The sequence below is a fragment of the Piliocolobus tephrosceles genome, unplaced genomic scaffold (genome assembly GCF_002776525.5).
Source record: "Piliocolobus tephrosceles isolate RC106 unplaced genomic scaffold, ASM277652v3 unscaffolded_30459, whole genome shotgun sequence".
NCBI lineage: Eukaryota > Metazoa > Chordata > Mammalia > Primates > Cercopithecidae > Piliocolobus > Piliocolobus tephrosceles.
Genome location: NW_022313709.1, coordinates 587 through 12134, shown reverse-complemented (window position 1 = coordinate 12134; position 11548 = coordinate 587). Strand labels below are relative to the sequence as shown.

At 41.6% G+C, this 11548-nt stretch overlaps 1 long non-coding RNA gene across 2 annotated transcripts; it reads left to right on the top strand.

The window, feature by feature from the left end:
• The first annotated feature begins 390 nt into the window (after positions 1-390).
• Positions 391-9227, top strand: LOC113222304. Of its 2 annotated transcripts, none has more exons than XR_003308329.1 (3): positions 391-673; positions 7074-7176; positions 8549-9227. It is a non-coding gene; the product is annotated as an uncharacterized LOC113222304 (long non-coding RNA). The 2 variants fall into 2 exon arrangements; XR_003308330.1 differs by lacking the exon at positions 391-673 and adding an exon at positions 3439-3498.
• The last annotated feature ends 2321 nt before the right edge of the window (positions 9228-11548 follow it).

Below are 11548 nucleotides of genomic sequence, written 5' to 3'. Positions count from 1 at the left end.
ATCGCTTGAACCCGGGAGGCGGAGGTTGCAGTGAGCCAAGATCGCTCTCCCAGCCTGGGCAACCGAGCAAGACTCTGTCTCAACAACAACAACAAAAAGAACAAATAGCAATGATAATAATAATCTGATTTTTAAACGGGCAAATAATCTGTTATTAACAATAAGACATTTCTCTGGCCGGGCGCGGTGGCTCACGTCTGTAATCCCAGCACTTTGGGAGGCCAAGACGGGTGGATCACTTGAGGTCAGGTATTTGAGACCAGCGTGGCCAGCATGGTGACACCCCATATCTACTAAAAATACCAAAAAAAATTAGCTAGGTGTGGTAGTGCATGCCTGTAGTCCCAGCTACCTGGGAGGCTGAGGCAGGAGAATGGCTTAAACCCAGGAGGCAGAGGTTGCAGTGAACCAAAATTGCACCATTGCACTCCAGCCTGGGCGACAGAACAAGGCTCCATCTCAAAAGAAGAAAAAAGAAATCCTTTTATTATGGTTTTATTGGGGTTTGGAGAAGGAGTAAAACCAGATGCATAGGTTCAGTTGACCATCACACACAGAAGTGTTTGTAGTTATAGTTTTTTTTTTAAGATTTTTATGTCAATGGTCACTGGCTTAATATGATTAACGTTTTTTTCCATTCTCATTTTACAGTTCCTGATGAGTATCTGTTATCGTAAGTACATATACTATTGTGTTTGATTACTTTTTTAACTATTAATATTAAAATCCTTTCAACATCAACTCTTGATTTTTAAAAATATTCTAGGCCGGGCACAGTGGCTCACGCCTGTAATCCCAGCACTTTGGGAGGCTGAGGCAGGTGGATCACAAAGTCAAAAGATCAAGACCATCCTGGCCAACAGATTGAAACCCCTCTCTACTGAAAATACAAAAAAGTAGCCGGATGTAGTGGCAGGCGCCTGTAGTCCCAGCTCCTTGGGAGGCTGAGGCAGCAGAATCACTTGAACCTGGAGGTGGAGGTTGCAGTTAGCCAAGATCGCGCCACTGCACTCCAGCCTGGGGACAGAGTGAGACTCTGTCTCATAAATAAATAAATAAATGAAAGATAAATAAAAATATTCTTACTACCAGGCACTGTGACTCACACATGTAATCCCAGCACTTTGGGAGGCAAAGGCAGGAGGACTGTTTGAGCCCAGGAGTTCAAGACCAGCTTGAGCAAAATAGGGAGACCCCCATCTCTACAAAAAAAAATTTAAAAATAGAATAAAAGTCTGGGCACCATGGCTCACACCTGCAATCCCAGCACTTTGAGAGAGTGAGGCGGGTGGATCACTTAAGGTCAGGAGTTCAGCCTGACCAACATGGTGAAACCCTGTCTCTACTAAAAATACAAAAGTAGCAGGACATGGTGGCACACACCTATAATCTCAGCTACTTGGGAGGCTGAGGCAGGAGAATTGCTTGAACCCGGGAGGTGGTGGTTGCATATCTCGCTGCGATTATGCCATTGCACTCCAGCCTAAGTAACAAGAGCAAAACTCCATCTCAAAATAAATAAATAAATAAAAATAAAAAATACTGTTATAAACTAGGAATAATATTTTCTTGACATGATTCTTAAAAATTTGTCTCAATTGAATAGCCAACATGATATCCAGTATTGTCCTATTTGCCACTCTTATTTAACATTGTTTTAAAAATTGTGGCTGTTGGCCAGGTGCAGTGGCTCACGCCTGTAATCCCAGCACTTTGGGAGGCTGAGGCGGGCAGATCACCTGAGGTCAGGAGTACGAGACCAGCCTGACCAACATGGAGAAACCCTGTCACTATTACAAATACAAAATTAGCCAAGCATGGTGGTGCATGCCTGTAATTCCAGTTACTGTGTAGGCTGAGGCAGGAGAATTGCTTGAACGCGGGAGGCGGAGGTTGCCGTGAGCCAAGATTGCTCCATTGCAGTCCAGTCTGGGCAATAAAAGGGAAACTCCATCTCAAAAAAAAAAAAAAAATTGTAGCTATTTAACACATGAAAAAGAAATTAGAAATGTACCTGTCTGCAAGGAAAGACAATTACCATTTATTTGCAGATGATACGACTACTTAAATGAGAATAAAATAGAGTGGTCAGTTAGTTCAAAATTGCAGAGATCAAAAAAGTGAAAGCTACCTAGGTATAAGTGATACTTAATTGCTGATATACACTTATATTTAAAAGTCCTGGCCAGGTGCGATGGCTCACGCCTGTAATCCCAATGCTTTGGGAGGCTGAGGCGGGTGGATCACCTGAGGTCAGGAGTTTGAGACCAGCCTGACCAACATGGTGAAACCCCATCTCTACTAAAAATACAAAAACGAGCCAGGCATGGTGACAGGCACGTGTAATCCTGGCTACTCCGGAGGCTGAGGCAGGAGAATCGCTTGTACCCAGGAGACGGAGGTTGCAGTGGGCTGAGATCGTGCCATTGCACTCTAGCCTGGGTGACAGAGGCAAGACTGTCTCAAAAAAAAAAAACCGTTCCAGGAGGATTGTTTGAGCCCAGAAGTTCGAGGCTGCAGTGAGCTACGATTGTGGCACTACAGTCCAGCCTGGGTGATGTGAGACCTCATCTCTAAAAAAATAAAAGTTCTGAAGAATATATACCAAGCTCTACCACTGTTTTTCCTTCGGGGCAAGGAAGGAGGTAGAATTGAGGGAAGGGCCGTAACCTTTACTGTATTTCTTAAATTTTTAATAAGAATTAAATGTTACTGGAAAAAAATGTACTACTTTAAAAACAAAAGGGCAAAGAATAAAAGATGCAAATAACCAAATACTTTGGGAGGAAAAAGATAAATCTTACTAGTGGCCACAAAAATACAAATTAACATAACTCTTCATCTAGAAAATTAGTGACCACAGAAAAGAAGTTGACAGAAATATGGAGAAAGGGATCATTTATAACAGGAATGTAAATTGCAGGGTAACAGGCAATAGAAACTTTAAAACATACATATTCTTTGACCCAGAAATTCCACATAGAAGAAGATACACCCAGGAATTAATTATAGATGTGCGTAAAGATTTTATAGTGAGGATATTCTTAGTGTGATGAATATCCAGTATTGTTTGTGGTAGCAATAAAACCGAGAAACAATAATTCATGGAGTTTGAGGAGAATAAAAATGATTCATCTTTACAGTAGAATTATTCGTAGCCATTAAAAGTGATATGGAAAAATCTTTAATGCATTCAAGAGATGTTCACAATAGGTATTAAAGTGGACAGAGCAGGTTAAAAAAGTTTTTTTTTTTTATTTCAGAGTCTCGCTCTGTCGCCCAGGCTGGAGTACAGTGGCGCCATCTCAGCTCACTGCAGCCTCTGCCTCCCAGGTTTCAGCAATTCTCCTGCCTCAGCCTCCTGGGTAGCTGGGACTACAGGTGGCGCACACTGAGACAGGCGGATGACGAGGTCAGGAGTTCCGCCCGCCTCGACCTCCCGAGGTACTGGGGTTACGGGCATGAGCCACCACACCTGGCCTTAAAAAATCCTTAAAGGTAACTGCCATGATTGATTGGTAAGGTTCCTGACAAACTATTTCATTGTGTTTTGTATTTTGTTATTTTGTAGACTAAATTTTCATATGTTTAATATAAAAATTCAAAGCGCTCTTTTCTATTTCCCCCAATAATTTGTTGTATATGTGGCTGGTTTGTTTGAAGTAAGAAGTTGAACATTTTAATTTTGAAGACTTACTAGGTTTGTCTTACTCTGTGTTAAGTCATATAAGTTCTTTAAAACATTAACTTTTCAGTTTGAGTTTAACTCTGCCATTTTATTTTCTAGTTTATAAAAATAACCCACACTTAGGCCAGCTGCGGTAGCTCATGCCTGTAATCCCAGCACTTTGGGTGGCCAAGGAGGAAGGATCACAAGGTCAGGAGTTCAAGAGCAGCCTGGCCAATATGGTGAAACTCCATCTCTACTAAAAATACAAAAATTAGCCGGTCATGGTGGTGCACGCCTGTAATCCCAGCTACTCGGGAGGCTGAGGCAGGAGAATCGCTTGAATCTGGGAGGTGGAGGTTGCAGTGAGCCAAAGTTGTGCCACTGCACTCTAGCCTAGGCAACAGAGTGAGACCCCAACTCAAAAATAATAATAATAATAACCCACACTTATAAAAAACTTTTATTGGAAAATAAAACCTATAAAAAGCATCAGTAATCATACCACCCAGTAATAATCACTCTTAAATGTTTTTATTTTTAAACAAAAAATTTAAAACATACATATTATTTGACCCAGAATATGTATGTTTTAAAATTTTTGTATTTTTAGTAGAGATGGGGTTTCACCATATTGGCCAGGCTGATCTCGAACTCCTGACCTTGTGATCCTCCCTCCTTGGCCACCCAAAGTGCTGGGATTACAGGCATGAGCTACTGCACCTGGCCTAAGTGTGGGTTATTTTTATAAACTAGATAAACTTAAATTTTGGTTTTACTGCCTTTTATAAACTTAAATTTTGGTTTACTGCCTTTTCCAAAAATTAAATTTTGGCTAGGTGTGGTGCATCACACCTGTAATAACAGTACTTTGGCAGGCTGAAGCTTGTGGATCACTTGGGGCCAAGAGTTTGAGATCAGCTTAGGCAGCACAGGGAGACTGTCTCTACAAAATCAAAAAATTAGCTGAGTGTGGTGGTGTATACCTGTAGTCCCAGCTGCTAGGGAGGCTGAGGTGGTGGGAGGATCACTTGAGCCCAGGGGTTCAGACCTTGAGCCATGATTGCACCACTGGAATCCAGTCTGCCTGGATGACAGAGAGAGACCTTGTCTCAAAAAACAAAACAAAACAAAAAAGTCCGGACACGGTGGCTCACGCCTGTAACCCCAGAACTTTGGGAGGCCCAGGCATCAGGAGTTTGAGACATGGCAAAAGCCCATCTCTACTAAAAAAAAATACAAAAATTACCTGGGCATGGTGACCTGCACCTGTAATCCCAGCTATTCGGGAGGCTGGGGCAGGAGAATCTCTTGAACCCAGGAGGCGGAAGTTGCAGTGAGACGAGATTGTGCCACTGCTCTCCAGCCAGGACAACAGAGTGAGACTCCATCTCAAGAAAAAAAAATAATAATAATAAACTTTTAATTTTGACATAATTGTAGCTTTCCTTTAAGAAAGTGAACATGCTTGAGAATTCCTAAAATATAATTTTGTTTCCAATCTTTCTCACTTAATATTATAAGAATTTTCTCACATACAAAAATTTTTTCCTGTATATCATTTAATAGTTGGAGAGCCTTATTACTAATCCAAAAAGTACACATTTAATATCTTCAGATGGACAAACATAAAAAAGCCTGATAATACTGGTGTTAGTGGGGATATGGAGAAAATAGAAGTCTGGTTTTTCTGTCTGTTTTGTTTGTTTGTTTTTTGAGATGGAATCTTGCTCTGTCACCTGGGCTAGAGTGCAATGGCGCGATCTCAGCTCGCTGCAACCTCCGCCTCCCGGGTTCAAGTGATTCTCCTGCCTCAACCTCCTGAGTAGCTGGGACTACAGGCATGTGCCACCACGCCTGGCTAATTTTTTGTATTTTTAGTAGAGACGGGGTTTCACCATGTTAGCCAGGATGGTCTCGATTTCCTGACCTCTGGTGATCTGTCCGCCTCAGTCTCCCAAAGTGCTAGGATTACAGGCATGAGCCACCGCACCCGGCCTGAGAAAATAGAAGTCTTATGCAGCGCTGGTGGGAGTGCTGTTTTCACTTTTTTATGTGTTTTAGTTTTTTTTCTTTTTCTTTAGAGATGGGGTGTCGCTACATGCTCACGCTGGTCTTGAACTCCTGGACTCAAGCGATCCTCTTGCCTCAGCCTTCCAAAATGCTGGGATTACAGGCAGGAGCCACCACACCTGGCCCTGTTTCCACTTTGGAGAGCTATTGGCAATATCTATTAAAGTTGAAAAATGAACATATCCTTTAGTTACATAAACTAAAGGAGGATTTTCAGAGATATATGCCAAGGGATACGTATGGGGATAATTGAGTATTATTTATAATAGTATAAAATGGACACAGAATGTCCATACATAGGGTACTTAAATAAAATTCAGTGTGTACATATAATGGAATATTATTCAAAGGTAAAGTAAAAACAGATGTTTGTCAAACATGCCTCATTTTCAAAAATGCATTGAGTAGAAAAATGCAAGTTGCCAAAAGAAGTCTATGATATTTTATATTTTATTTTTCATGAGCTATTTCAGGAACAGCAAAAAGAAGCCTACAATACATCTTTTATGTTTTAAAACAATATCATATATGTATATGCATACATGTATGCACATGTGTTTATTATGTATGTATGCATACATATGTTCTACGTGTAATATTTAATATGAACACATTAACAGGAAGGAAACCAACAAATGCATGTGGTTGCCTCGAGGATAAGGGGAAGGTAGGAAGAAGTACAGGAAGCACTACAAAGAAGTATAAAGAGGGCTTCTTTATCACTAACAGTGTATTCCCTGTATTAAAAATATAATACAGGCTGGGCACTGTGGCTCACATCTGTAATTCTAGCACTTTGGGAGGCCAAGGTGGGCAGATCACCTGAGGTCTGGAGTTTGAGAGCAGCCTGACAAACATGGAGAAACCCCGTCTCTACTAAAAATACAAAATTAGCCAGGCGTGGTGGCACATGCCTGCAATCCCAGCTGCTTGGGAGGCTAAGGCAGGAGAATCGCTTGAACCTGGAAGGCGGAGGTTGCAGTGAGCTGAGATTGCGCCATTGCACTCCAGCCCGGGCAGCAAGAGTGAAACTCTATCTCAAAAAAAAAACCATATATATATATATATATATGTATGTATGTGTATATATAATATATATGTAAAATATATACACACACATATATAAAATACAAGAAGCTCTGAAGTAAGTACAGAAGATATTAACATTGATTCTGGGGAGTGAATGGGTCCATGGGTTTTGCTGTATTATTTTCCTTTTTTCAAAATTAAAATGAATTTTTAAAAAACGCTAAGGCTAGTGATCCTTTGGGTCAAGTTACTGAGGTGACTTTGAGAATCAGGCCTTCTAATCTGAAGCGTTTTTATTTCACAGGCTGAAGTTTCTCTTTGGCTCATCAGCCACCCAGGCCTTGGACCTAGTTGATCGACAGTCCATCACCTTAATCTCATCACCCAGTGGAAGGCATGTTTACCAGGTAGAAGTCCACAGATGGGGGTGATCCCTACAGAAACCCCTTAAGACAAAATGTTTTCTTCATCTCTGTAGAAGCTGGTGACTAGCTTTAAATATTTCCTGGACTGTTAAAAAGCTTTTGCCCCAACTTGGTAAAATTAACAAATTGATAATTTTTAAACATTTTTATTTACTTTTAACTGACAGAAATTGTCTATATTGGCATATAACATGATGTTTTGATATATGGATACCTTATAGAATAACTGAATCAAGCTAAATAACGTATCTAATACCTTACATACTTATTTTTTTGTGGTGAGATCACTTAAAATCCACTATCTTAGCAATCTTCAAATTTACAGTACTTCAGTCTTTTATTTCTTTGTTTTTATAGAGACAGGGTCTCACTCTGTTGCCCAGGCTGGTCTCAAACTCCTAGGCTCAAGCAATTCTCCCACCTTGGCCTCTCAAAGTATTGGGATTACAGACATGAGCACCATCCCTGCCAATACTTTGTTATTAAATATATTCACCATGTTGTACCATAGATACCCTGAACTAATTTCTCCTAACTGAAATTTTATACCCTTTGACTAATATCTTCCCCTTCCTCCGCCACCCCAAGGTCCCTGGTAACCACTATTTCTTCTTCTATGAGTTCAACTTTTTTGTTGTTGTTTTAAATAAAGACAGGGTCTTGCTATATTGCCCAAGCTGGTCTTGAACTCCTGGCCTCAAGCAGTCCTCCCCTCTCTGCCTCCCAAAATGTTGGGATCACAGGCATGAGCCACTGCACCCAGCCTATGAGTTCAGCTTTTTTTAGATTCCACATAAAAGTGAGATCATGTGGTATTTATCATTCTATACCTAGCTTATTTCACTTAGCATAGTTTCACTTAACAAAATCCTCCAGACATTTTTGTAACTAAAATAAGATGGCTGAGTGTGGTGGCTCATACCTGTAATCCCAGCACTTTGGAAGGCCAAGGCAGGCGGATCACCTGAGGTCAGGAGTTCAAGACCATCCTGGCTAACATGGTGAAACCTCCTTTCTACTAAAAATACAAAAAATTAGCTGGGTGTGGTGGCACACACCTGCAATCTCAGCTACTCGGGAGGCTGAGAGGAGAATGGCTTGAACCTGGGAGGCAGAGGTTGCAGTGAGCCGAGATCGTGCCACTGTACTCCAGCTTGCACAACAAGAGTGAAACTCCGTCTCAAAACACTAATAATAATAAGATAAATACCTACTAACTGTATGTAATAGCATTGTGTAGAAGTCTGCTTACCTGGCATGGTGGCTCACGCCTGTAATCTCAGCCCTCTATTGACCCGGGCAACATAGTAAGACCCATCTCTGCAAAAACCCAGCAAGTTTATTTCTTTTGCAGGAAACGGAAATGCTTGAAAAGTAAAGTAACAGTCACATCTGGCTACCCCACACTGCCTGTCTTATGAGACATGAATAAAGACTATATACACAGGGAGCCAGACTCCAAACACCTGACCCTTCTCCCTGAACCACCCAACCCCAGTTTAGCTATATGAGACACAGTGGTAAGTGCAGCTGCGATTGAAGGAAGGAAATCATGAATGAAATGAAAATATTGGCAGTGGTGTCCAAAATTTTGTGTCTGTCTTGGAAGCCATGTGTCTTGTGTCTGTCTAAAAGCCGTCAGCTCTTGTATGTAATCCAGGCCTTACTGAGACCAGAAAAGGGTAAATTTTTCAGAGTTTGAATTCTGGTTTATTTAGTTATCTTCTCAGAGCTGAGACCATATTGGTTAACTCTCATTGAAAGATCGTGTGAGTGGTCTTAGGGAGTGAATGGCTCGAGCAAAGCCTGCTTGGGCAGATAGATGCCTTTGCTAAGTGAATTAACTTGCCCTTCCTCACACTGATCTGGTAAAATCTTCATGCATTTCTGCATTAAGGAAAATATGGTAATTAGTGTTGGTTGCTGTGTTTAAAACTTTTGGATGGACAGGCGCGGTGGCTCACACCTGTAATCCCAGCACTTTGGGAGGGCGAGGCAGGTAGATCACCTGAGGTCAGGAGTTTAAGACCAGCTTGCCAACATGGTGAAACCCCGTGTCTACTAAAAATACAAAAATTAACTGGGTGTGGTGGCGGGCACCTGTAATTCCAGCTACTCGGGAGGTTGAGGCAGGAGAATCACTTGAACTCGGGAGAAGGAGGTTGCAGTGAGCCAAGATCTCACCATTGCACTCCAGTCTGGGTGACAAGAGCAGAACTCCATCTCAAAAAAAAAAAAAAAAAAAAAACTTTTGGATGGTATTGACCTACTCAAGAGACTGCCTATTAGATGAATTTTCTCATGGAGAACTTAGAGATTAATAGTCAAAGTCACTGAACTTGCAGTTTGTACCTGAGGAGGTGTGTCTGTCCTCTTTCCTGGTGTTTTTAGTTTTGTTTTTTAGGTAGCTAAAATACCCGAAATTAGAGGGACCTTCAGGTTTTTCACTTTGCTTTAGTTTGGGATATTTGGTCTTGATTCCATTATGGGCAGAACACTTGACCTGGGCAAGCAGACTTTTGTTTGAAATATTTTATTTTATTTTATTTATTTATTTTTTTTTGAGATGGAGTCTTGCTCTGTCGCCCAGGCTGGAGTGCAGTGGCCGGATCTCAGCTCACTGCAACCTCCGCCTCCCGGGTTCACGCCATTCTCCTGCCTCAGCCTCCCGAGTAGCTGGGACCACAGGCGCCGGCCACCTCGCCCGGCTAATTTTTTGTATTTTTAGTAGAGACGGGGTTTCACCGTGTTAGCCAGGATGGTCTCGTCTCCTGACCTCGTGATCCGCCCGTCTCGGCCTCCCAAAGTGCTGGGATTACAGGCTTGAGCCACCGCGCCCGGCCTGAAATATTTTAATTACTGTTGACTTTTTGTTCTTCCCATTGGTCCACAGTAACTTGTTTAAGTCATTTGTTTAGTTTTTGTCGTTCACATCTGGTATATATTATATTGTTTTATTAATTACAAAATACTAACTTCCAAGAATTCTGTCATCTTGGACTTTGAATTAAATGAAGCTGCAGAAATCTTATACACTCTCAAATTAACCTTAATGGTTGCATTGTATGGTAATGTAGTAAGAATTTGGCTGAATTCAGGAGTTCTATGAGATGATAAAAGTTGAGTCACATACCGCCTCAATGCCCAGCTAGTTATCTTTTCATAGGTCAATCTTCATCCCGTAGGTCAACTCTAATATTACTGTTCTCCAGATGTAATGTGAAAAAATTCTAAAGTCATTGTTATGTTGCTGACACCTGAGTTGTTTTCTGTACTTTTTTTTTTGAGGCAGAGTCTTGCTCTGTTGCCCAGGCTGGAATGCGATGGCATGCTTGGCTCACGGCAACCTCTGCCTCCTGGGTTCAAGCGATTCTCCTGCCTCAGCCTCCTGAGTAGCTGGGCTTACAGGTGTGCACTACCACGCCTGGCTGATTTTTGTATTTTTAGTAGAGACGGAGTTTCACCATGTTGGCCAGGCTGGTCTGGAGCTCCTGACCTCAGGTGATCCACCACCTTTGCTTTCCAAAGTGTTGGTACTACAGGCCTGAGCCTCCACGCCTGGCCACTTTTTATACTTTTTTGGTTCACTTAAGAAGGGGGATATTTCAATCAGGAGAGGCCAGGTTATGCTGTGGTAACAATGACCCCAAATCTGAAAGGCTTACAAAAACAATGTTTTAGATCTCATTCATGCTGTGTATCCACCAGGAGTCAGTTGTAGCTCTATTCCAAAACAGCTTCATGCAGGGATCCCAGTGAGTGAAGCAGCCCATATCTGGAACACTGTGAATCTCAAAGAGAAAAAGGAAAACTTGGTACACAATTTTTAACATTTTTCTGCTTGGCTACTCAGATTTTACTAAAGCAGGTCACATGGCCAGCCTGTATTCAACGGGACAGGAATGTATAATCCTGTTTTCAGAGAGAAGCACCAAACACAAGGAACAACAACAGAGACACTGTGGAGTGTCCTAAGAGGCTTGGAGCAGTCATAAAACTGTACCCATGAATGGATGACCTCATACGTGGGTCACCTCTCCTGGTGACCTAACTGAAACCACCTCCAAGTGAGGTTCCTACAAGTTCAGTCAGCCATGGTCTGAGTATCCTCTTTCCAGCATGTTCCTTTTTTAAAAAAGCTTTCTCCTTCTGGGGATAAACATTCCAGACTGTAAGCAGGAAAACTAGGAGCAATTCCTGTAAGAGGAAGTTGTTTTTTCACTGAAGGGTGAAGGAATTGAATTATGTTATCCTTAAGGTCAATTTCCAGTACTAAATGTTTCTAACTCAGATTTTGCCTGATTATAGGGTTCATTAGTTGTCTACTGCTAGATAAGCAAAAAGCAAATTCAAA